The 25,026-nt window shown below is 46.3% G+C and overlaps 1 protein-coding gene across 10 annotated transcripts in view; it reads left to right on the forward strand.

Moving 5' to 3' along the window:
* RhoGAP100F (Rho GTPase activating protein at 100F) overlaps positions 1 to 25,026 on the forward strand; it is a 416,326-nt gene that overhangs the window by 362,404 nt on the left and 28,896 nt on the right. The window lies entirely within an intron of this gene.

Below are 25,026 nucleotides of genomic sequence, written 5' to 3' on the forward strand. Positions count from 1 at the left end.
AGTTCCGTAGACTGCCTTCATGAAAGTTTCTTTCCGTAAGAGTGATTTCATTAACGTCGTGTTTCGCATGATTGTTCTCGTGAAGGTCGTGTTCCGTACGACTGCCTTCATGATGGTCGTGTTCCACAGGACTGCTTTCTTGAAGGTCGTGTTCCACAGAACTACCTTCATGAACGTCGTGTTCCACAGGACCGCCTTCATGAAGGTCGTGTTCCGTGGAACTGACTTCATGAAGGTAGTGTTCCGTAGAACTGACTTCATGAAGGTCGTGTTCCGTGGAACTGATTTCATGAAGGTCGTGTTCCGTGGAACTGACTTCATGAAGGTAGTGTTCCGTGGAACTGACTTCATGAAGGTCGTGTTCCGTGGAACTGACTTCATGAAGGTCGTGTTCCGTGGAACTGACTTCATGAAGGTCGTGTTCCGTGGAACTGACTTCATGAAGGTCGTGTTCCGTGGAACTGACTTCATGAAGGTCGGGTTACGTGGAACTGACTTCATGAAGGTCGTGTTCCGTGGAACTGACTTCATGAAGGTCGTGTTCCGTGGAACCGACTTCATGAAGGTCGTGTTACGTGGAACTGACTTCATGAAGGTTGTGTCCCGTGGGAATTGCTTTCATGAAGGTCATGCATACATAAGTGGGTGAGTGGGAATGGGGTCAAAGGACATTACTGGATTATGTGCCGACTGACAGGTGTTCAAAGGAGAGTTTATTGAATGTGAACGTGCCGAGAGAGGCAGCAGTAGTGACATCCATAGTCGTTTCACGGAGGCCAGGTTGAAAGCTTGAGACGGTTTTAAGAAAAGACGAAATAATATGTTTGTGAAAGAAGTGGTAAAATTGAGTGAGTTTGCAAAAGAGACCTGAGTGGAGATACTATAAGAGACTAAATGAGGAGTAGCACAAGGTGAGAGAGTAAATGAAATAGAGTGTGCGAGACGTGGAAAGCGGAAGGTATTCAGAAAAGCACTGTTTACATGTATCGGTAAAATGTGTGGTATGCAGAGAGTAGGATGTGGGCGTATGAAAAAGAGTTGTGAGTGGTGGGATAAGGAAATTAACTTGCGGAAGAGAAAAGCGGGACGTTTGGACGCAGGGAAGGAGTGCGCGTGTTTGGGAAATGTACAAAAGAAAGCATTAGAAGGTCAAAAGAAAGGTACAGGAGCTAAGACTGAGGGTACATGTGAGATGACGTAATGAGAACGAAAAAACACATCAGAGCATCAGTATGGGGTACAGATGGGGGAAATGATAACAGGCAAAGAAGATGTGAAGAAGAGACGGAGAGAGTAACCCGAAGGGCTGTTGGATGTTTTAGTCGTTAGGGTGGTGGAAATGGTGAGTTCGGGACGAGGTGGCGTGAAGAATGAGCCATAGCTAATGATTTGGAAGAGAGTAGGACAGTGAAAGCCTTACTTAAGAAGTGAGGCTAAGTAGCAAGGATAGATGGGAAAGAAGTTGAATTTCTCAATAAAGTGGTTGGCAGTCATTGTTTGTATGGCTCCGAGATGAGGTGGAACATAATGCACATGGGAAAACAAGAGCGAGTGTTTGAATGACGGAGGTGCATATCTATTGAGTGTACCTACTGAGGTGTACGGAAGATTGGCGATTGGGTGACGAGAGGTGGCATTCATAAAGTATTCAACAAAGAAGGAAGAATGTGGCTTCAGGAGAAGTCGAGGTTGTAAGGATCCGGTGTGAGAAATACTTGGAAAAAAAAAAGACAGAACTGTACGTGTCATTTAGAGATTTTGATTGAAGTGTATGACAAGCGTGACAGAGAGGCCTTGTGGAAGGTAATACAAGCCTCTGGGGGTAAATGGGTATTTACTAAATGCAGTGAGGAATTCTGACTATGAGAGTAAGGCATGATTGCATGTAATAAGGAAGGAAGTGAATGAATCCAAACGAAGGTGGGTCTGCGTCGAGGATGTGTGATGTAACCATGGTTGTTTAATCTCTTTATGGACGGTAATTGAGAGAGAGGAGCAGGTCTTCTGTATACTATGAGTGGGGGAAGGCCATGGGAAGTGAATCAGTTCCTGTTTACAAATGACACGGTTCTGGTGACAGGCTCTAGAGAGAAACTGTAGAAGCTGGTTACAGAATCTTGGAGAAAATGTTGAGAATGGCATGACCATGGTGACCATGGCATGCTGAACCGGTTCGGACGTATGGAGAAGATGAACGAGGAAAGATTGGCAAAGAGGATTAATGTGTCAGAAGTGGAGGAAGGAGAGGGAAGGTGGACACAGATAAAGAGATGGTAGGTTGTTGTGAAAAAAACATGCTTTAGGGTTTCGGGGCCTGAACATTTAGGAGGGCGAGAGGCGTGCATGGGAAAGAACCTAATTGGATCTATATGATATACGGGGTCACCGTGCTCTCGGTATGCTGAAAATACGTCATATGAAGTGACCAGTCTGTGAGGCTTGACTCTAGTTGGTAAAATGAGTTAGAGACTTTAAACATATCTCAGAAAGCCCTCGGGGTAGTGCCCCAGAATAGGGCCCCAGGGAAGTGACCCAGGGGAACGCCCCAGTGGGAGTGGCCCAGAGTAAGGCTCTAGGAAAGTGCCCCAGAGGAATGCTCCAGGGGAGTGCCCCACGGAAGTGCCACTAAGGGAGTACCCCAGGGTTGTGTCTTATCACTCTTACTGTATATTGTCTCCCAGGCGGACGAGAATATGTGAGGCGGGAAAATGAGTTCTGGTGGTGCTGTTAATGGGTGGGTGGGTGCAGATGGTGCAACTGGTGGATGCAGATGGTGCAACTGGTGGGTGCAGATGGTGCAACTGGTGGATGCAGATGGTGCAACTGGTGGGTGTAGATGGTGCAACTGGTGGGTGAAGATGGTACAACTGGTGGGTGTAGATGGTGCAACTGGTGGATGCAGATGGTGCAACTGGTGGGTGCAGATGGTGCAACTGGTGGATGCAGATGGTGCAACTGGTGGGTGTAGATGGTGCAACTGGTGGGTGAAGATGGTACAACTGGTGGGTGTAGATGGTGCAACTGGTGGTGTGCAGATGGTGCAACTGGTGGGTGTAGATGGTGCAACTGGTGGTGTGCAGATGGTGCAACTGGTGGGTACAGATGGTGCAACTAGTGGGTGCAAATAGTACAACTGGTGTGTGCAGATGGTAGAAGTGGTGGGTACAGATGGTACAACAACTAGTGGGTGCAGATGGTTGAACATGAACTCGACCAGAAAAAGAGTTGGGCAGAAATTACAGAATATCACAAGGTTCAAAGACCCCGTCTCTGAAAGTGAGCGCGTAACCCTAGACCAACTGTTGACACGAATGGTGAAGCCTCTGTGTATCATGGATGACTATCAACCCTGCAGCTTTGATGAGCCTTGCGGAGGAAAGGCAAAAATGGGGGAAAGTGGGAGAGAAAGGAAAGGAAGGAGGAACCAAACTTGGGGGAAAGTGGGAGACTGGGAGAGATAAAGGAACGGAAGGAGGAACCAAACTAAGGTGCCCTTCACGTCTTCGAAAACCAGGAGGCTTATTCTCGTGTGTATGTGAGATTTTCCAATGTAAATTAACCGAGTCACAGCAATATCAATAGACAGTGAAAAAGGTATAAGAGGAATTAAGAAAATGGGAGAAGGACTTAGATATAAGAAATATATATGTGTGTAGGTGTCGTGATTAGTGTTGCCGGCCATGACTCACTTACGGGCCGCCCGGAGTTGAAGACTGCAAAAGGGTTCGAATCCTAGTCACGGTAGCCGGTCCACAGTCAACCCAGCTGTTCGTCGATCCTTAGGGGCAGGCCGATAAAATGGATACTTGCCGAAGGCTAGGATATATATATATATATATACATATATATATATATATATATATATATATCAAGTTTTTTCTGGATTGTTCGGTTGATAAATGACATATCCTCTCATGTGGTGCTGCTACAAGAGTAAATGGCAATAAACTGTATAACTGACCCAAAAGACTTGTTTGCTACTGATGTGTAAGGCGGAAAATCAATGTCTTCCAGATGTGTTCCGAGAATTCTACATTGTTTATACTATCCATTTTCTAATTCTTACACGCCATGAAAGAGAATGAGATAATGCTCATGGTAAACTAATGAAATCTTTCCAATTACATTTATTGGAAAAATTGTAGCGTTTTCAATTATTATAATGGTTTTCACAGTCTAGGAAATCTCACAGTTTGTATGATAAACATTATTACGAAAAATCTCGAATATAGCTTTGCTATTGGACTTCCGTCCAGTACGGCAACAGGTGAAATTGCCACCTTCTGCCATGCCCTCCAAGTATGGCAACAGCTGAGGTTTGCCACTAAGCAAGGCAATTACTGTCTACTTATCTCTGCTAAGCAGACAGTCTGCTTACCTCTCATATATACGCGTGTTTGTTTGTATTCATCTGTGTTAAAATGTATTTTTTTCATTTGTATGCAAGACAGAAAAAGAATGTCTGTTTAATGGCACAGTTTCTTACGTATTGTGAAACAGGTCACTTCTGGGTGTTTATACGCAAGTCTATAAATGTTAGAAGGGTTAGATATGTTTTATATATATATATATATATATATATATATATATAGGGGCTTCTGATAATTCTAGGCTGCGCTACACTCATTAGGAGGGACAAGATTGACTCTTTTATATTGAGAAGTTCCTTGAGGAAACTGTCTTCTCAATTAAAGACGATACAACCTTGCCAAAGGTGAGTCGTCACTCGTGGTGTAACCTCAAGTGGGCAGAGTCCGACGACACCTTATATGAGGCGGGTGAACGTGGAAGTGGGTTACGAGGGGTGGGTGACTGTTAATGCTCATGCACCTGGAAAGAAGAGGCGTGAGGAAGAGAGGAGAGCGTTTCGGAAGGAGCTTGAGTGAGTGTGTCAGCAACTTTGATGCGGGGGGGATTGAGTATTGAGGACAGGTGATTTAAATGAGAGAATGAGTAATATTGGAGTTGAAGGTATAACTGAAGGGGCTCAGTGAAGCATCCGGTGATGTGAATAAGATAGTGAATAGCTTACGTATTTTGTGTGCTGACAAAAGAGTGTTCATTGGGAATACCTGGTCTTAAAAGAGGGATATGCGTAAGTATACACATGTGTACATGGGTGAGTAAGGTGGATGGTAAACGTGCCTTATTTGATAGTAGACCGATTGATAGGCGTGCAAAAGAGAGACTTTTGGATGTAAATATTCTGATATGAACAGCTGCTGGCATGTGCGAGAGAAGTGTGTGGCATGCATAAGGTGGTAGGAGGGAATGTGAGAAAGGGTAGTGAGTGATCAAATGAGGAAGTTAAAATTTTAATAACAGAGAAAAAGAGACGTGTATGGGCGTTATCTGATAGCGACAGGAGGTCTAAAGAAGTTATAGGGGCTGAAAAAGAGGGTAGATGAGAGTTGGGGTGAGCGGGCATCAGCAAACTTCAGGGAGAACAAGAAAATACCTTGGAAGGCTGTTTATAGTGTGAGGGGAAAACAAGAGAAGCTTCGGTGAAGGAGGCAAAGGAGAAAGAGTTCCTAGGCATAGATAGAGTGCGGAAGAGATGAAGTAAAGATTTCAAAGGATCACTGGATATATTTTTTGATACGGTGGCAGACGTGGAGTGTTTTGAAAGTGCAGATATGCAAAATGAGCGAGTCCTGGCAATTGGTTTGATGGACAGAGAAAAACTGAAAATTTAAGCTATGCAAAAGATGAAGTGTGGCACAGTGGATGGGACTGCCAATCAATTTCTTAAGGAAGATTGTGGTTGTGTTGTTGACTGGTTAGTTAAGATTCTCAGTGTATTATGTATAGATTATTGTGAAGAGCCTAAGGATTGGGGAAATGCCTGTATATAAATACAATTAAGTAAATTCAAGGGAGAGAAAAAAAGTGAATGCTCGAATTTCGGAAGTATAAGTTTGTTAAGTGTCTCTGGGGAGGAACAGTGAGGTCCCAAGAGAAGTAGAGGATGTGTGTGTATGTATATATACATATATACATTCCACCTAGCCTCAGTACCGGTTGGGTTATAACTAATACCTTCCCTCTAAAGCGGGGTCGTCTACGATACCTACGTTACTCCAGAACCGGTTCGTCTCCCGTCCATTACCTCGCCCGTGCACTGGTTCTTCTGTGAGACCTACTGCGCCTAGAAGCTGGGTCGTGTAGCGATACCTACCGACTTGCCTCTCTGTGCCGATTTGGACTGGATTCTCATCTCTCTCTCTCTCTCTCTCTCTCTCTCTCTCTCTCTCTCTCTCTCTCTCTCTCTCTCTCTCTGACTGCATCTTCGTCCCTCTGGTATTATTACTATCGTGACTGGGGCTCGGACAGCTCGGTCACAGGGCATAGAAAGGAGTTGTGAAGGGTGTTCTGAGGTGGTGTCCCGTAAACCCGCTCACAGGACGAGGCGGGATGTATAGCACCTTCACTGCACTCAATCCTTGATCACTCACAGTGCACCAGTGACTAACTACAGTGACTCCACTGCCGTATAAACTAGAAAGATTCAGTGAATTATACTTCAAGTGATGGCGGATTATAGCGCTATAGTGCTGGAGGTATGGAGGATAAGACCACAAGGACTATAATCACTGATAATCAAGCAGGAATTCCAAATAATATCCGTTGCCTTGATGACATCGTGATGAGAAATGAGACCATGATGCTCTTTCTACGTTACAGACTTGGGGGAAGCATTGCGCTCACCTGTGGTGGACACACACTGTGACTCAAGGGAGAGAACTAACGGGTCGTTTGAACTGTCAAAAGATCACAAAGAACCAAGACAAACATCTCTCAACACTGGATCACGATTTAAGCCACAAGTCGTATTGCAATTCACTCCTGTTCTTGGCAGAAGGTTTGAAGTGAACCAGTTTTCTCAAAGAGATAAAAAGCTGTATCTCAAGAGGTCCTGACATGGTTGAAGAAATCAATATTCATGGGGAAATTTCGAATGAAAGCAAGGCTGCTATGTGTTAAGACGGAAGCACAACCACCTACAAGTCTGAGTGATTTGGTGTGATAAAAAGTGAGTTGATGATGAGCACAGAGAAATATGGACAGACTATCAAAATGTTGATGTAAATGTTAAAGTGTTTTACGAGAAAGGGAAGTCAGGGAAGAAAAGGAGCGAATCTGAACCACTGAAAACGTAATGAGACATGCAACAGTCTACGCTAACATCAGCTATAAAGTAAACGCCTTTAGTTAACAGAAATATCTACGAGTAGAAGACAAAAAACTTGCGTTAGCTCGTATTCTAACTCTGAGTGACAGAGTCAGACCAGATGAAGTATCCAGGAATAAACCATACAGTGAGAGGCGATGAAATCGTGTAACTGATTGATCTAAGAAGATGATGTGAGGACACTGATCTAAGTAGATGTGAGGACAGACGTAGACGGGAGTTGAGGTGGACGGACCGAGTACCAGCGAAGCCGGGACCATAACGGTAGTGTGTCACGGAGGAGTTGGGAGGGTCTGCTGTCAACAATACCTTCAAGAAGGCAATCAGAAACGCCTAACCAGACCAGACCTTCGGTTACGAACCTTCAATCCAAACGTGTCGGAGAGAGAATCGAAGGCTACTTACGTGCTGAGCAAACACAACGGAAGACCAAATAATACCATGAAAGATGAAGATTGATATGTGGGGGGAAAACTCACCATATATATGATACTTAATATGATTTCTGAATAAAGAGCAGATGGAGTGTGTGTGTGTGTGTGTGTGTGTGTGTGTGTGTGTGTGTGTGTGTGTGTGTGTGGCCTCTGCAGTGTCCCAGGAATGAGTCGGTATTGAGCAGCCGACCCGGTGATGTACAGTTCCTGGAACAGACCTCAGCCAGGAGTAGCGGGACAAGTCCTGAGCGTGGAAAGGAATACCTCCCAGTGGTAGCGGCGGTGTCAACACCTCCTCCTCCACCAGCCAGCTGGCCAGACGACACGGGGTCAACCCCCTTCAGCGTCGGAGCCCTAGCGTCTCTCTCTCTCTCTCTCTCTCTCTCTCTCTCTCTCTCTCTCTCTCTCTCTCTCTCTCTCTCTCTCTCTCTCTCTCTCTCCCCCGGTCACCGTGGCCCTCGTCGACGTCTTCAACTGGAGACTCACAGAGTTCTTCTAAGCTACTCAGATCATGCTGAGCTTCGAGGGTCACGGAATATGGGAGCATCATGCGAGTACGGAGGCATAACCTGGTCGCATGACTCGGTCCAGTCGATCGCAACGGCGGTAGATGCGGTAGGGAAGGCCTGGTCGAGGGGGTGTATCCCTGTGTCGCATCCTGGGAGGGGTTTGCAGCGGCGGGGGATATGCGTCCAGGCCACAGCAGCGGCAGACGCTGCTCCTGTCTTCTGGGTGAGGTGGTAGCGCGCCGCCCTCCTCCTCCCACCGTCCGTCCGTCCCTTCCTCTCTCCTCCCTATCCGGGGACACGAACTCTGCCGCACACTGACAGGGGAGGAAGAGGCTGCTCCCAAGCACACACTCATGCCAGATCCCAGTGTCCCATGTTGGCTGGAACGCCCTTCAGCAAGTGGAGAGTGTGTGTTCCCGACATCAGGATGGGTCACGTCATGCGGCCGGCGCCATAATCGCCCCCTCCCCCTCCATACTCATCTGGAGGACATCATGTTGTATGACGTCATGTGGCTGGCGCCAGACAGCCAGTACCTCCTTAGGGCCCCGGGAGACCAAACCCCCTTAACCCCCCCACCCTCCCTCCACACTCTGACTCACCATCACTTCCTGTGGAAGAAATAGTTCCACATCGTTCCCTCTCCACCGCGGCGCTCTCCCTCCACTGTGGCATCTCCTTTCCCCCATCCACAATGGCACCCCTTTCCCTCCACCTAGGCTCTCCTTCCCCCCTCCACTGTGGCTACCCTTCCCCCTCCACTGTGGGGTCTCCTTCTCTCTAGTTTAACCCTCCTCTGGATTCTTGTCTGACCCTCCACAGTGGCCTTGTCCAAACCTTCCTGGTGGCCATGTCTAACCCTCCACAGTGGCCTTGCCTAACCCTCCACTGTGGAACTATGAACTGTGGTGGATGGGACTCAAGGATCACTCATGTAAAACAAAGCTTACACTCGAGGCAGATTTCACCTGACGAAGGTAAAGATCACCTGAGGAAGGCAAAGTTCAACTGACGAAGGCAAATTTCACCTGAGGAAGGTAAATTTCACCTGACGAAGGCGAAGTTCACCTGACGAAGGTAAAGTTCACCTGATGAAGGCAAATTTCACCTGATGAAGGCAAATTTCACCTGAGGAAGGTGAATTTCACCTGACGAAGGCGAAGTTCACCTGATGAAGGTAAAGATAACTTAACGAAGGAAAATTTCACCTGACGAAGGTAAATTCTACCTGACGAAGGTATATTTCTCGACAGGAAGGTAATATGAAGGAGCTGGCCCATACCACAGACAGAGGTGGCTGTGATAACCCCCAACACAGACTGGAGGGGAGGTGTGCTGTCCCCCCCAGCACAGACAGGGGTGTCTGTACTGGCCCTCCAGCACAGACAGGGGTGTCTGTACTGGCTCCCCCCAGCAGAGACAGGGGTGTCTGTACTGGCTCCCCCCAGCAGAGACAGGGGTGTCTGTACTGGCCCTCCAGCACAGACAGGGGTGTCTGTATTGGCCCTCCAACACAGAGAGGGGTGTCTGTACTGGCCCTCCAGCACAGACAGGGGTGTCTGTACTGGCCCTCCAGCACAGACAGGGGTGTCTGTACTGGCCCTCCAGCACAGACAGGGGTGTCTGTACTGGCTCCCCCCAGCACAGACAGGGGTGTCTGTACTGGCCCTCCAGCACAGACAGGGGTGTCTGTACTGGCCCTCCAGCACAGACAGGGGTGTCTGTACTGGCTCCCCCCAGCACAGACAGGGGTGTCTGTACTGGCCCTCCAGCACAGACAGGGGTGTCTGTACTGGCCCTCCAGCACAGACAGGGGTGTCTGTACTGGCTCCCCCCAGCAGAGACAGGGGTGTCTGTACTGCCCTCCCCCAGCACAGACAGGGGTGTCTGTACTGGCCCCCCAGCACAGACAGGGGTGTCTGTACTGGCCCCCCCCAGCACAGACAGGGGTGTCTGTACTGGCCCTCCAGCACAGACAGGGGTGTCTGTACTGGCTCCCCCCAGCAGAGACAGGGGTGTCTGTACTGCCCTCCCCCAGCACAGACAGGGGCGTCTGTACTGGCCCCCCCAGCACAGACAGGGGTGTCTGTACTGGCCCCCCCAGCACAGACAGGGGTGTCTGTACTGGCCCTCCAGCAGAGACAGGGGTGTCTGTACTGGCCCCCCCAGCACAGACAGGGGTGTCTGTACTAGCCCCCCCAGCACAGACAGGGGTGTCTGTACTGCCCTCCCCCAGCACAGACAGGGGTGTCTGTACTGGCCCTCCAACAGAGACAGGGGTGTCTGTACTGGCTCCCCCCAGCACAGACAGGGGCGTCTGTACTGACCCCCCCAGCACAGACAGGGGTGTCTGTACTGGCCCCCCCAGCACAGACAGGGGTGTCTGTACTGGCCCTCCAGCAGAGACAGGGGTGTCTGTACTGGACCCCCCAGCACAGACAGGGGTGTCTGTACTAGCCCCCCCAGCACAGACAGGGGTGTCTGTACTGGCCCCACCCCAGCACAGACAGGGGTGTCTGTACTGGCCCAGCACAGACAGGGGTGTCTGTACTGGCCCCCCCCCCCAGCACAGAAAGGGGTGTCTGTACTGGTCCCCCAACAGAGAGAGGCGTGGCGTCGTTGACCACAAAGTGTCCAGAGTACAGTTAAGGTCGAGATAACGTCTAGTCACACATGACTATCATCCTTTTGGTTGATGTTCCACGAAGCCCGCTCCCCCAACACGCCACACTCGACCTCTATCGTACATAAGGAAATGCTCTTGCCTCTCGAATACGTTTCACTAACTCCTTCGTTGTATTTGTCTCTGTAATTCTGGTGGTCACGAATCCCCTTCCGCGTCACTTCGACGTGGGGAACGAAGGAATTCATGTAGTAATGTTGTGTAGTGTACTACGCTACACCCGCGTGCAGGACCCAACCTCGGGTATCGATTCCACGACTTTCTGGAAATGGAGAGTCTTTTGTTCGTGTGTATGTCCATCGCGGACCCTCGAATTAGCTTGATGAGGGTCAACTCTGAGTGTGTGTGTGTGTGTGTGTGTGTGTGTGTGTGTGTGTGTGTGTGAGAGAGAGAGAGAGAGAGAGAGAGAGAGAGAGAGAGAGAGAGAGAGAGAGAGAGAGAGAGAGAGAGAGAGAGAGAGAACTTCTCTGTACAAAGCTACTTTTGCAATTACCTGTGTGTACGGTGGGAGGGACTTTTACACTCTGGGGACCCAATTAATTGTGGATTTGTGTGTGTGTGTGTGTGTGTGTGTGTGTGTGTGTGTGTGTGTGTGTGTGTGTGTGAGGGAGGAGTGGGTGCCAGATGCCGTAATACCACCATCTGCTACCACTGGTACTGCCGAAGGTGTGGTAGAGGAGGAGGAGAAGGAGGCTTTCCCTCACCTACCTGCAACCTCCTCTATCCTGTACATTCTCTCTGGTTCACACTCAGAAACGGGGAGGAGGAGGGCGCGGGCCTGGAAACCAGAGTCGGCGTGTTCCGGGGGGGTGTAAGGGGGTTGTGGGGGAAGGGTATATAGTTAAAGTTGATGTGATGTATCGACGGGTAACGTGGGGAAGAGACGGATTGACAGAAGGGGGAGGTTGGTATCAAGGTATCATATTGACAGAAGGGGAGGTAGGTATCAAGGTATCATATTGACAGAAGGGGAGGTTGGTATCAAGGTATCATACTGACAGAAGGGGGGAGGTTGGTATCAAGGTATCATACTGACAGAAGGGGAGGTAGGTATCAAGGTATCATACTGACAGAAGGGGGAGGTTGGTATCAAGGTATCATATTGACAGAAGGGGGAAGGTTGGTATCAAGGTATCATATGGACAGAAGGGGGGAGGTTGGTATCAAAGTATCATATTGACAGAAGGGGTGGTTGGTATCAAGGTATCATACTGACAGAAGGGGAGGTTGGTATCAAGGTATCATATGGACAGAAGGGGGGAGGTTGGTATCAAGGTATCATACTGACAGAAGGGGGTGGTTGGTATCAAGGTATCATATGGACAGAAGGGGGAGGTTGGTATCAAAGTATCATATTGACAGAAGGGGTGGTTGGTATCAAAGTATCATATTGACAGAAGGGGAGGTTGGTATCAAGGTATCATACTGACAGAAGGGGAGGTTGGTATCAAGGTATCATACTGACAGAAGGGGGAGGTTGGTATCAAGGTATCATATGGACAGAAGGGGGGAGGTTGGTATCAAGGTATCATATTGACAGAAGGGGGTGGTTGGTATCAAGGTATCATATTGACAGAAGGGGGAGGTTGGTATCAAGGTATCATACTGACAGAAGGGGGAGGTTGGTATCAAGGTATTATATTGACAGAAGGGGGGAGGATGGTATCAAAGTATCATATTGACAGAAGGGGGAGGTTGGTATCAAGGTATCATATTGACAGAAGGGGGAGGTTGGTATCAAGGTATCATACTGACAGAAGGGGGAGGTTGGTATCAAGGTATCATACTGACAGAAGGGGGAGGTTGGTATCAAAGTATCATATTGACAGAAGGGGGAGGTTGGTATCAAGGTATCATATTGACAGAAGGGGGAGGTTGGTATCAAGGTATCATATTGACAGAAGGGGTGGTTGGTATCAAGGTATCATACTGACAGAAGGGGGAGGTTGGTATCAAGGTATCATATTGACAGAAGGGGTAGGTTGGTATCAAGGTATCATACTGACAGAAGGGGGAGGTTGGTATCAAGGTATCATATGGACAGAAGGGGGGAGGTTGGTATCAAGGTATCATATTGACAGAAGGGGTAGGTTGGTATCAAGGTATCATATTGACAGAAGGGGTGGTTGGTATCAAGGTATCATACTGACAGAAGGGGTGGTTGGTATCAAGGTATCATACTGACAGAAGGGGAGGTAGGTATTAAGGTATCATAATGACAGAAGTGGTGGTTGGTATCAAGGATAGACGGTGGAGCAATAGACAGAAATACATAGCCATGTGGATGAATGTCCGGATGGATTCATTATCACGTAGACAGACAGACAGACTGACTAACAAGTAGATGGGCCAAGATGACAGACGTGATCCTAAGCACACAAACAAACAGGCATGAATGATATAAACAACGAGGCAAACAACAATAAACAAAAAGAGAATCAGAACGTAGTCCTTCCGCCATTTTGGCAGCGGCGTTTTCATTTGTTTGTTTGCGATCTCCGTCCACAGTTGCTGGCCACTGTTTACATCCCGCTCTCTGGGAGCCAGACACAGATGATACGGTAATATGATAATGATATATTGATAATGATAACGAACGGTAGGAAGGAAGCAGACATTCAAGGTGGTATAGCCACTGGGGGGAAAATATGAGAGAGAGAGAGAGAGAGAGAGAGAGAGAGAGAGAGAGAGAGAGAGGAGGGGAGGGGAGGGATCTGGTGGAGATAAAGGGAGTCCACGAAGAATTCTCTCTCTCTCTTCCACCACAAAGCAGGAAATGAGAGAGAGAGAGAGAGAGAGAGAGAGAGAGAGAGAGAGAGAGAGAGAGAGAGAGAGAGAGAGAGAGAGAGAGAGAGAGAGAGAGAGAGAGAGAGAGAGAGATTCACCTTCAGTCCTCCAGCCACACACACACACACACATACACACACACACACAGCAGAGGCCATGGACACACGTATACACACACACACACACACACACACACACAGCAGAGGCCATGGACACACGTATACACACACACACACACACACACACACAGCAGAGGCCATGGACACACGTATACACACACACACACACACACACACACACACAGCAGAGGCCATGGACACACACACACACACACACACACACACACCCCGGCACACACACATACACACACACACACACACCCCGGCACACACACATACACACACAAACACACACCCCGGTTTCTCCTGTTCCTGAACGAAGCGGCCGAAAAGGGAAGGGGGGGGGGGGAAATGGAAGAGCCATTTTAACGGTGTCGGACAGGCCGTTTTCGTTCGGGGGGAGAGAGGCGGTGGGCGGCATTGATTGCCTTAAGAGACCCCGACGGAAACAACATGAGAACACCGGCGGCGGCAAGAAGGAAGACAGATCCACAACACACCGAACCCTCCTTCCCCACTAAGAAACTGCCAATCACTCCTCCCTCCTCCCAAGTTCACGCAGCCCAGTCGACAGTTGACGCCGTACCAGTCGACCAACAGTCGTCTATCTTGAGCCAGGTCGACAGTCCCGATGCCCCCTTGTCGAGCGCCAGTCAGCCCCTGTATTTTATGTCAACGTGTCGACGGAGTAATGAGAAGATACGTGTGGGCCGGGCATGTCACCGCCAGAGGGAGGGAAGGAAGCCACGACCGGACATACAGAGGAAAATCTTTTTTCTGTTCTTTTTATTCAACACATACACACACACACACACACACACACACACACACACACACACACACACACTCACACACACACACACAAATATATATATATATACGTATAAAGTGCTTATGAACGTACGTGCACTTTCATATAACACATATGCCCTCCAACAACAAGGATTCGAACCCAGGACCTTTTGCGTGGTAATAGGGAAGGCAAAAGGTTCAAGGGCCCTTACGGACCCCTCCATGGATTACCCTGGCTGCTGTACATATACCCTATCGACAACACGTCGTCCTTCCCCGCCCCCCGTATACCACATCGATCTTATTCATTCTACAGTTAGCGATGAAACTCTAAACATCCATTTTCTAAGAGTTTCTGCGGCTCCCAGGCTGCGCTCCACGTTGGTGCTGCGTAAGGTGGTCTCCCGTGGGGCGGGAAGGTCCTGGAGGAGGCATCTATACTCCTCTCCGTCTGCTGACGACAATACAACCTCGCACGAGGTGACTCCTCACTCGCGGTGTAGCTACTGGTAGGCGAAGTCAAGCATATATATATATATATATATCATACGTACTCGCCATTTCTCGCGTTAGCGAGGCAGCGTTAAGAACAGGGGACTGAGCCTTTGAGGGAATATCCTCACTTGGCTCCCTTCTCTGTTCCTTCTTTTGGAAAATTAAAAAAAAAAAAAAAAACGGGAGGGCAGGATTTCCAGCCCCCTGCTCCCTCCCCCTTTAGTCGCCTTTTACGACACGCAGGGAATACGTGGGAAGTATTCTTTCTCCCCTATCCCCAGGGATAATATATATATATATATATATATATATATATATATATATATATATATATATATATATATATATGTCAGGCGTTTCGAGGGCCAGCCTCATCATCAGCGACCAAAACTGTAAAACACAGACAACATTACTCAACCAGAATCCTTATCTTAGACACACAAGCTACTGATGTCTCTAACTAATAATTTGGCATACAACCATAAGCTATAGTACCTCAATTAACACACAAAGCTAAAAGAAAAAGATACATAAAGATCACATTATATACATTTACTGTGTGAGGGAATGAACAAACACGACCACCACAATATGAAACTCCTGGATCAAGGCACAGTGCTGAGCCACACCTCCGGGCTGGACTTGGTGTTGAGGAGAGGCAAAAGGACTCGAGGAGCCTTAAATGTTGTAGGTTTTTCTCCCTCCCACCCAAACATCTTAATGTTATCAACTGAAATGTTGTAGCTACAGTCCACGGCATGAGCCCTCACAGCAGAGGGAGCTGGCTTCGACAGCCACATACCTGTATGATGAGTCGTGCCACGATGAGGTGGATCCGCTATGAGGAGGAGGGATAACTTGTGCCCTGAGAGACGAATGATGTTAAGGGAAAATATGAGTTAAAGGAGAGAGGAAAAAACGAACACATACGTATTACACGCGCATTAGTAGGGTTGGGGGTTAATGGGCATGGTTGAATTACGTACTGGTTCACAGGTCTGCAAAGGAGAGGTTGTTGGATGTGGACGTGCTGAGAGGAGCACCAGGTGGAATCGCCTGATCGTATCTTGTAAGCGAATGTAAAGCTCACAGTGAGTCTAGGAAGAGAGGAAATGATTTGTGAAGGAAGTGGTGAAGTGAGCGATTTGTGAAAAGAGGAAAGCGGGCTGATATATCATTGGGGGAGTGAGTGAAGTGAGACAGGACGGGAGTAAAAGAAATTAAGGGAGTGACAGAAGTGGAAAGATTTTAGAGTGTAGTGTTTAGCGGTACGGGTGAAGTGTGTGGCATGCTGAATGTGGGATCTGGAAGTATGAAAAGGGTGATCAATGGTGGAATGAGAGAGTTTCATTGCTATTAAGAGTGAATAGGAAGGTATATCAACGGTACCTGCACGGATGAGGTGCAAGTGATTGGGAGGAGTACAAGAGAAAGAGGCACCAGGTCAAAAGAAAGGTATGGTTGGGAAAGGTTGTGAAAAAAGAGGTCAAATAAAAGATTGGGTGAGAGAGGATCAATGATCATCAGGGGGATTATGAAAGTGGTTTGGAAGGGGGTGATTAACAGTGAGGGGAGCGGAAGGGGAAACAACAAGAGGCATAAAAAAATGTGATGAAGAGATGGAGTGGGTATTCTGAAGGACTGCTGAATGTGCTGGATGACAGGGAGGTGGACTTACTGTGTCTGACGAAGTGGCATGAGAAGTCAGAGAGTCATGATGAATATTACAGTAGAATATATATATATATATATATATATATATATATATATATATATATATATATATATATATATATACAAACGTGTGTGTGTGTGTGTGTGTGTGTGTGTATGTGTGTGTGTATGTGTGTGTGTATGTGTGTGTGTATGTGTGTGTGTGTGTGTGTGTAAAATATCTATCTATCTAAGTAAAAAATCTTAAAATCGGGGAACATTATAACCAATTAACATGAACAGCCGTAATCAAGTGTCATTACAAACTACGTGTAATGAGCCGTAAGGGGGAGGAAACCACAGCTAACTACCACAGCTAAGGGAATCACCACACCCTGATAAGAGCTTAATATTCGTGCTACAGCTAAGTATTACTTGACAGAACCACAGCTAAGTACCACAAGAACACCACAGCTACGTACCATGAGAACACCACAGCTACATGTCACATCAGGGTACCGCAGCTGATTACATCAGGGAAGTGCCACAGCTGAGTAAAACAGGAGAGTACTACAGCTAGGTAATACAGAGGAGGGCTGTAGCTAAACGCCACAAGTGATTTGCCACAGCTAAGTGGTAGTGCCACAGATCTCTACCACACTGAAGTCTTTGTGTGAACATCTACAGTGACCTGTTAGCTGTAAAGTGTGGCAGTGATCCTGCGTCTCCGAAGTGAAATGCTGAAGCGTGAGGCATTACAGTGCAACAGTGAACCCGTATAACTGGGCACCCCAGTGTAATGCTGTTTTCACAGTAACAGCGATGGACTACACTGAAATGCCAAGGTAATGGATACATTGAAATCAGTGAAAAGCCACAGTAACTATTTAGAGTGAAAAGACAGGCAATAGTCACTGTGAATCTTCACAGTAAATGACTGTATATATGAAACCGTGATGCACTGCAGTGAAAAGCCATATAGCGTAGAAGCAGACCAGATGCAGTGAAGAGCATCAGTGAAAAACAACTGTGCAGTGCAACGGTAATGTGCCACATCAAATTGCCAGAGTGAGTACATGCAATAATGTGCTACACTGTACTCTACCAGTGAAGAGGTGCAGTGACGTGTTAAACACCAATCGTGCAGTGATTAGATGCAGTGACGTACCATAATGCAATCTCACTGTGAAACCATTCTAAGTCTGGGTTACTTTGAAGCATACCCAGTGGGATTGTCACTGTCGAGTGAAGCACCACAGTGAAATGTCACTGTCACGTGGAGTACCACAGTAAGATACCATCATAAGGTACCTTACTCAACTTCCTTATACCAAAGTGATATTATGGAGGATCCATTTAAACCGTTGCGCTCTACACTACAGTGAAAAGCGACAGTGAAATTGCCAGCGTACACAACTATACCTGAGTGACAATGGGAAAGTGGTAGACTAGATAGCCACAGAGCAGTGCCTCTAGGAAAGTATTAGGGAAAGTGCCAGACTAGATAGCCACAGAACAGTGCCACTAGGAGAGTATTAGACTAGATAGCCACAGTAGAGTGCCACTGGGAAAGTACTGGACTAGATAGCCACAGTAGAGTGCCACTGGGAAAGTACTAAACTAGATAGCCATAGCAGAAGAGTACCACTGGGAAAGTACTAGACCAGAGAGCCATAGCAAAGTGCCACTGGGAAAGTCCTGGACTTGTACATACCCACAGAAGAGTACCACTGGGAAAGCGGCCAGACGAGACAGCCACAGCAGAGTACCACCTGAAAAGTGCCCGTAGCACCTGGGGAGTAGCGCCATTAGAAACACCATGACAAATGACACACCTCGGACGACGAGCGATGCAGGCTACGCTTGCACGCACACACACGTGTGCTCCCGCCGATCCAACTCACGCGATTTTCTAATCAGGCACAACCCAGAAACCGAACACCTCTAATATTGTACGTTTTTCCCCGAGGGCGAATAATGGAGTGGAAGGTTCTGGCGCCGTCGGCTGCTTTCCCTCCCCCCTCCCTCACCACAGCCACAACCACCAACTGTGGCGCCTGGGTAGGAAGGAAGGAGCAGGAGGTCCCTTGCTGTATGTACGGAGGGAGAGTCTACCTCCCTCTCTCTCTCTCTCTGTCACACACCACAGCCACAAACACGGTGAGGATAACAACCCCTGTCGACTGCGGTGTTTTTGGGAAGGCCACACAACACTTCGGCCACTTCTACCACAACGCATGACTGCTGACACCGCCACAGTAACCACAGTATCAGATAGATAGATAGATAGAGAGGGTAGATAGGTGTTCAGATACCGGAACATAGATCGATTCGCCTTAGAGCTAATGTCCTCCTTGCCCACACACACACACACACACACACACACACACACACAAATGATCGAGTCCAGGACAGCATCTCCCAAGCTGCTGCGTGAGTACTGGCGGGTGGGGTAGTGGAGGACCAGCCCTCCTCACTCTCTCTCTCTCTCGCTCTCTCTCTCTCTCTCTCTCTCTCTCTCTCTCTCTCTCTCCCTTTCTCTCCTTCCATCGCGTCGCTCTCGTAACGACGACCCCTCGCCCGAACAACCCCAAGGTGTTTCCGATCTCCCCACTTGCCTCGTCTTGCAAATGGCCGCGAGGAGGCCTCCTCCTCCTCCTCCTCCTCCTCCCGTTGTCTTGACGCTTCCCGGAGTCCCTCCATCTCTCAAGAGCCTCAGGTTCCAAGCGACTTGAGCCCAACACACCAACAGATCGGAGGGAAAAGTCTATCTCTGGCTGTAATCTCCTCACCTTTACTTCCTTCCTCCCTTCCTCCCTCCTCTCCCCTCGAGCGGAGACGGCAACATCTGGATCACCCTGGGGCGCCAGCGCCCCGCTGGCAACGCCCCTGGAGAGAGGGAGGGAGGGGGAGAAAAAAAAAGGGGGGGGGGCAGTATCGAGTTCGCTTCTGCTTTCGTGATGACCGAGGAAATGAGAGGCAAACCTTCGCCACGCGAGTTTTCGCTTGCTTGGAGTGAAATATCATGTTCCCAAGGCCAATATTCCTATTCTACTCGCTACGTATTTCGATCTTCGGCGATTACACCTTCGGGAAGCATTCTTTTGCTCCTGCTGGAGGAGGAGGAGGGACGTGCCCCGACGTTATCAAAGGCGCTCAGGTTTCACTAACGTGGCACGACTGAGAAAGGCAGGGTCTTCGCTTTGTTACCTAATGAACACACACACGCCATACACCATGTAGTCTCTAGACAAATATACATATACATATATATACATATATATATATATATATATATATATATATATATATATATATATATATATATATATATAGCCGAGCGGTTAGCGATCCTCACTACCAAGCAAATTTCCTGGGTTCGAGTCCTGGCTGTTGGAGGGTATTATGAGTTCTCTGAAAATGCGCTTTCCTGTGAGGCAGGGTGGCGCCGGGAATGGATGACGGCAAGCAAGTATCAATATGTACGTACATGTGTATGTATATGTATATGTCTGTGTTTGTGTATGTATACGTATGTACATGTGTATATGTTGATATGTATATGTGCGTGTATGTACACGTATACATGTGTATACAAGTGGATGGTCTTTCTTCGTCTGTTTTCTGGCGCTACCTCGCTGACACGGGAGACGACGATCAAGTGTAATAAGCAAATATAAAATGTATATATTCTAGCTGTCATGTGCATTACACATGACAGCTTGAGAATGGATCGGAGCAGATATGGCCTTCCTTCGTCTGCTCATGGCGCTGTCTCACTAACACGGGAAACGGCCATCAAGTATGAAATAATATATATATATATATATATATATATATATATATCTTTTTTTTTTTTTTTTTTTTTTTTTCCAAAAGAAGGAACAGAGAATTGGGCCAGGTGAGGGTATTCCCTCAAAGGCCCAGTCCTCTGTTCTTAATGCTACCTCGCTAATGCGGGAAATGGCGAATAGTTTAAAAGAAAGAAAAGATATATATATATATATATATATATATATATATATATATATATATATATATATATATATATATATATATATATATATCTTTCTTTTTCAAAGTACTCGCCATTTCCCGCATTAGCAAGGTAGCGTTAAGAACAGAGGACTAGGCCTTTGAGGGAATATCCTCACCTGGCCCCCTTCTCTGTTCCTTCTATTGGAAAATTAAAAAAAAAAAAAAAAGAGGGGAGGATTTCCAGCCCCCCGCTCCCTTCCCTTTTAGTCGCCTTCTACGACACGCAGGGAATACGTGGGAAGTATTCTTTCTCCCCTATCCCCAGGGATGGATATATATATATATATATATATATATATATATATATATATATATATATATATATATATATATATATATCACACGTGTGCATATACTAGAAGAATATTTCAGGAAAACTTTTACTCTCAATAACTCATACATGAAAATGAACCATTAACGTGTGTTCTCACACCATCACACACACACACACACAGACACACACACAGCCCCACACAAGGTAGATCCTCACTCCCCAGTTACCCAAACAGTGGCAGTGACGCCCCCAAGTAACTTTGGCCAAGAAAGTCTTTCGTTCTGGATTCAGAGGCGCCCAGAAGACCTACTTACTTCATCACGAAGAAATGCACGGTCAGCATGCCTCGCCTGGCTAACTACCACTGAGATATATTGCCCCAAGGAAGGATGGGAGGGAGAAAAGAGTGGTGAGCCTGAACTGTATCATTTACTCATTCGTGCCGTAAGACTCCGTCGGAGCTCAACCACTCGGATCATAATATAATTCGAGTGGGACTTCAAATGTCCCCGGATTTTACATACCGTAGTAGTATTGTTCGAGTGGGACTTCAAATGTCCCCGGATTTTACATACCGTAGTAGTATTGTTCGAGTGGGACTTCAAATGTCCCCGGATTTTACATACCGTAGTAGTATTGTTCGAGTGGGACTTCAAATGTCCCCGGATTTTACATACCGTAGTAGTATTGTTCGAGTGGGACTTCAAATGCCCGTGGATTTTACATACCGTAGTAGTATTGTTCGAGTAGGACTTCAAATGTCCCCGGATTTTACATACCATAGTAGTATTGTTCGAGTTGGACTTCAAATGTCCCTGGATCTTACATACCATAGTAGTATTGTTCGAGTTGGACTTCAAATGTCCCTGGATCTTACATACCATAGTAGCAGTGTTCGAGTGGGACTTCAAATGCCCCTGGATTTTACATACCATAGTAGTTTTGTTCGAGTTGGACTCCAAATGTCCCTGGATCTTACATACCATAGTAGCAGTGTTCGAGTAGGACTTCAAATGTCCCTGGATCTTACATACCATAGTGGTATTGTTCGAGTGGGACTTCAAATGTCCCTGGATTTTACATACCATAGTAGTTTTGTTCGAGTGGGACTCCAAATGTCCCTGGATCTTACATACCATAGTGGTATTGTTCGAGTGGGACTTCAAATGTCCCTGGATCTTACATACCATAGTGGTATTGTTCGAGTGGGACTTCAAATGTCCCTGGATCTTACATACCATAGTGGTATTGTTCGAGTGGGACTTCAAATGTCCCTGGACTTCAGGGCAAATAATTTACCATGACGAATGGGTGTAGGAAGGATAATGGAGGATTAAATTGATCTGGACATTATCTGTTGATTACTGTCCCGCCACAGATGGAGGAGAGTAAGGAGTAAAAGTAGTAGAAAACGAACATGCACCATAAAAAACGGCCGCGCCGCGTCTGCAATAAGAGAGAATGGACGGCTTCCCCCGGTGTAAAATGTGAGGCGTCTGAAAATAGTTGAAACATTATTAAATTTTCTTCCATAATATATTCGTAGAAATGTTCCTGATGCCTTGTGCCTTCCTGTTATCTTTACAGTCATCAGGTAGCGTGTCTTCTTGCTATATATATATATATATATATATATATATATATATATATATATATATATATATATATATATATATATATATTATCACTAACCTCCAAGCGCCAGGATCGAACCCGGGACCCCTGCGTAGGAGGCGGGAGCACAACGCAAGGGGACCCGGGTTCGATTCTGGCTTTTAGAGGTTAGTATATCATATGGTAGTTCGCGTTCATATGCACTATCTACGTGTGTGTGTGTATATATATATATATATATATATATATATATATATATATATATATATATATATGAAGCAGGCCAACCTCCAGCACATAGCTGACACGTAGAGATAAATCTGAGAGAAACATAAGCCCATCATTACTGTTAGATTTACGTCACATGCGCGTTGCCACAAAGAGCGAGGAAAGCCCTACGTCTGGCACGACTGTGGTCGCCTGTCGTCAATATACGTGCTCAGTAGCAGATGATGATGGGGTTGCGACACGTACTATGACACTAGGTGTGCTGAACCTTCCTAAAAGGTGGTGGGGGGAGAGTTGCGACCCCGTACTACGACACTACATGTGTCGTGCCTCCCGTGTGTGGGGGGAGAGCTGCGATGCGTACTGCCACCTTACATGTGCTCGGGGAGAGAGCTGCGATGCGTACTACCACCTTACATGTGCTCAAATCTCCCAGGATGGGTGGTCGAAACTACACATAAGTTGCAACAATAGAGTAAATACATATATAAGAATATGTAGATATAGTTATATATATATATATTTTTTTTTTCAATGTCTTTCTCAAAGGACGTTATGCAGGGCGAGGTTCTGAGGATACGTCTTATATGCCAGAGATACGACGGCATTGTAAACGCTCATGATACATGAAGAATCGTAGATACAATGACACGTCTAATGTATCAGGTTAAGTGGATACAATGACACGTATAACGTATCAGGGAAGTGGATACAATAACACGTATAACGTATCAGGGAAGTGGATACAATGACACGTATAATGTATCAGGTTAAGTGGATACAGTGATCCGTATGATGTATCAGGGAAGTGGATACAATGACACGTCTAATGCATCAGGTTAAATGGATACAGTGACACGTATAACGTATCAGGGAAGTGGATACAATGACATGTATAATGTATCAGGGAAGTGGATACAGTGATACGTATAATGTATCAGGGAAGTGGATACAATGACACATTTAATGCATCAGGTTAAGTGGATACAATGACACGTATAACTTATCAGGGAAGTGGATACAATGACACGTATAATGTATCAGGGAAGTGGATACAGTGATACGTATAATGTATCAGGGAAGTGGATACAATGACACATTTAATGCATCAGGTTAAGTGGATACAATGACACGTATAATGTATCAGGGAAGTGGATACAATAACACGTATGATGCATCATCTTAGTGGATACAGTAACACGTATGATGCATCAATGTAGTGTAGTGGATACAGTAACATGTATGATGTATCACGGTAATGGATACAGTAACACGTATGATGTATCAAGATAGTGGATACAATGACATTTATGATGCATCAGTGTAGTGGATACAATGACACTAATAATACATCTAAGTAGTGGATACAATAACACTAAAAATGCATCAGTGTAGTGGATACAATGACGCGTACGATACATAAGTTTAATGGATACAATGACTCGTATAATGCATGTGTAATGGATACAATGACTCATATGATAGTGGATACAGTGATACATATAATGTATTAAGGTAGTGGATACAATGACACATAATGTATCAAGGTAGTTGGTATAATGAATTGTACTGCATTAGTTTAGGGCATACAATGACAGGATAGTGGATATAATGACACATATAATGTATTAAGGTAGTGGATACTATGACACACAATGTATTAGGGTAGTGGATACAATGACACATATAATGTATTAGGGTAGTGGATACAATGACACATATAATGTATTAGAGTAGTGGATACAATGACACATAATGTATCAGGAGTGTGGATACAATGACACACATAATATATTAGGGTAGTGAATACAACGACACAATGTATCAGGGTAGCGGATACAATGACACACACATAATGTATCAGGGTAGTGGATACAGTGACACGTATAATGCATCAGGAATGTGGATACAATGACACGTAATTTGCATAACATCACAAAACAAACAGAGTATGGCAGAACTGATTCTAAATCATTTTCTGGCATACGATAAAATATATGAATATCATCTTACATCAAACGGGGAATGGTTGAAAACCATTGTCTTTGTTCTCATGACACAGAACACATGGAGAATCGTGTGTCACCTCGCTTCACCATCGTATGTCATGCATATCTGCCTTCCGCTTACACGCTCATGTATATGGAACACATATTACACATTGGGATACATTATGTCCTTTTTTTTTTATACATACGTTCCACACGC

Source organism: Panulirus ornatus, chromosome 3, assembly GCF_036320965.1.
Source record: "Panulirus ornatus isolate Po-2019 chromosome 3, ASM3632096v1, whole genome shotgun sequence".
Taxonomy (NCBI): Eukaryota; Metazoa; Arthropoda; class Malacostraca; order Decapoda; family Palinuridae; genus Panulirus; species Panulirus ornatus.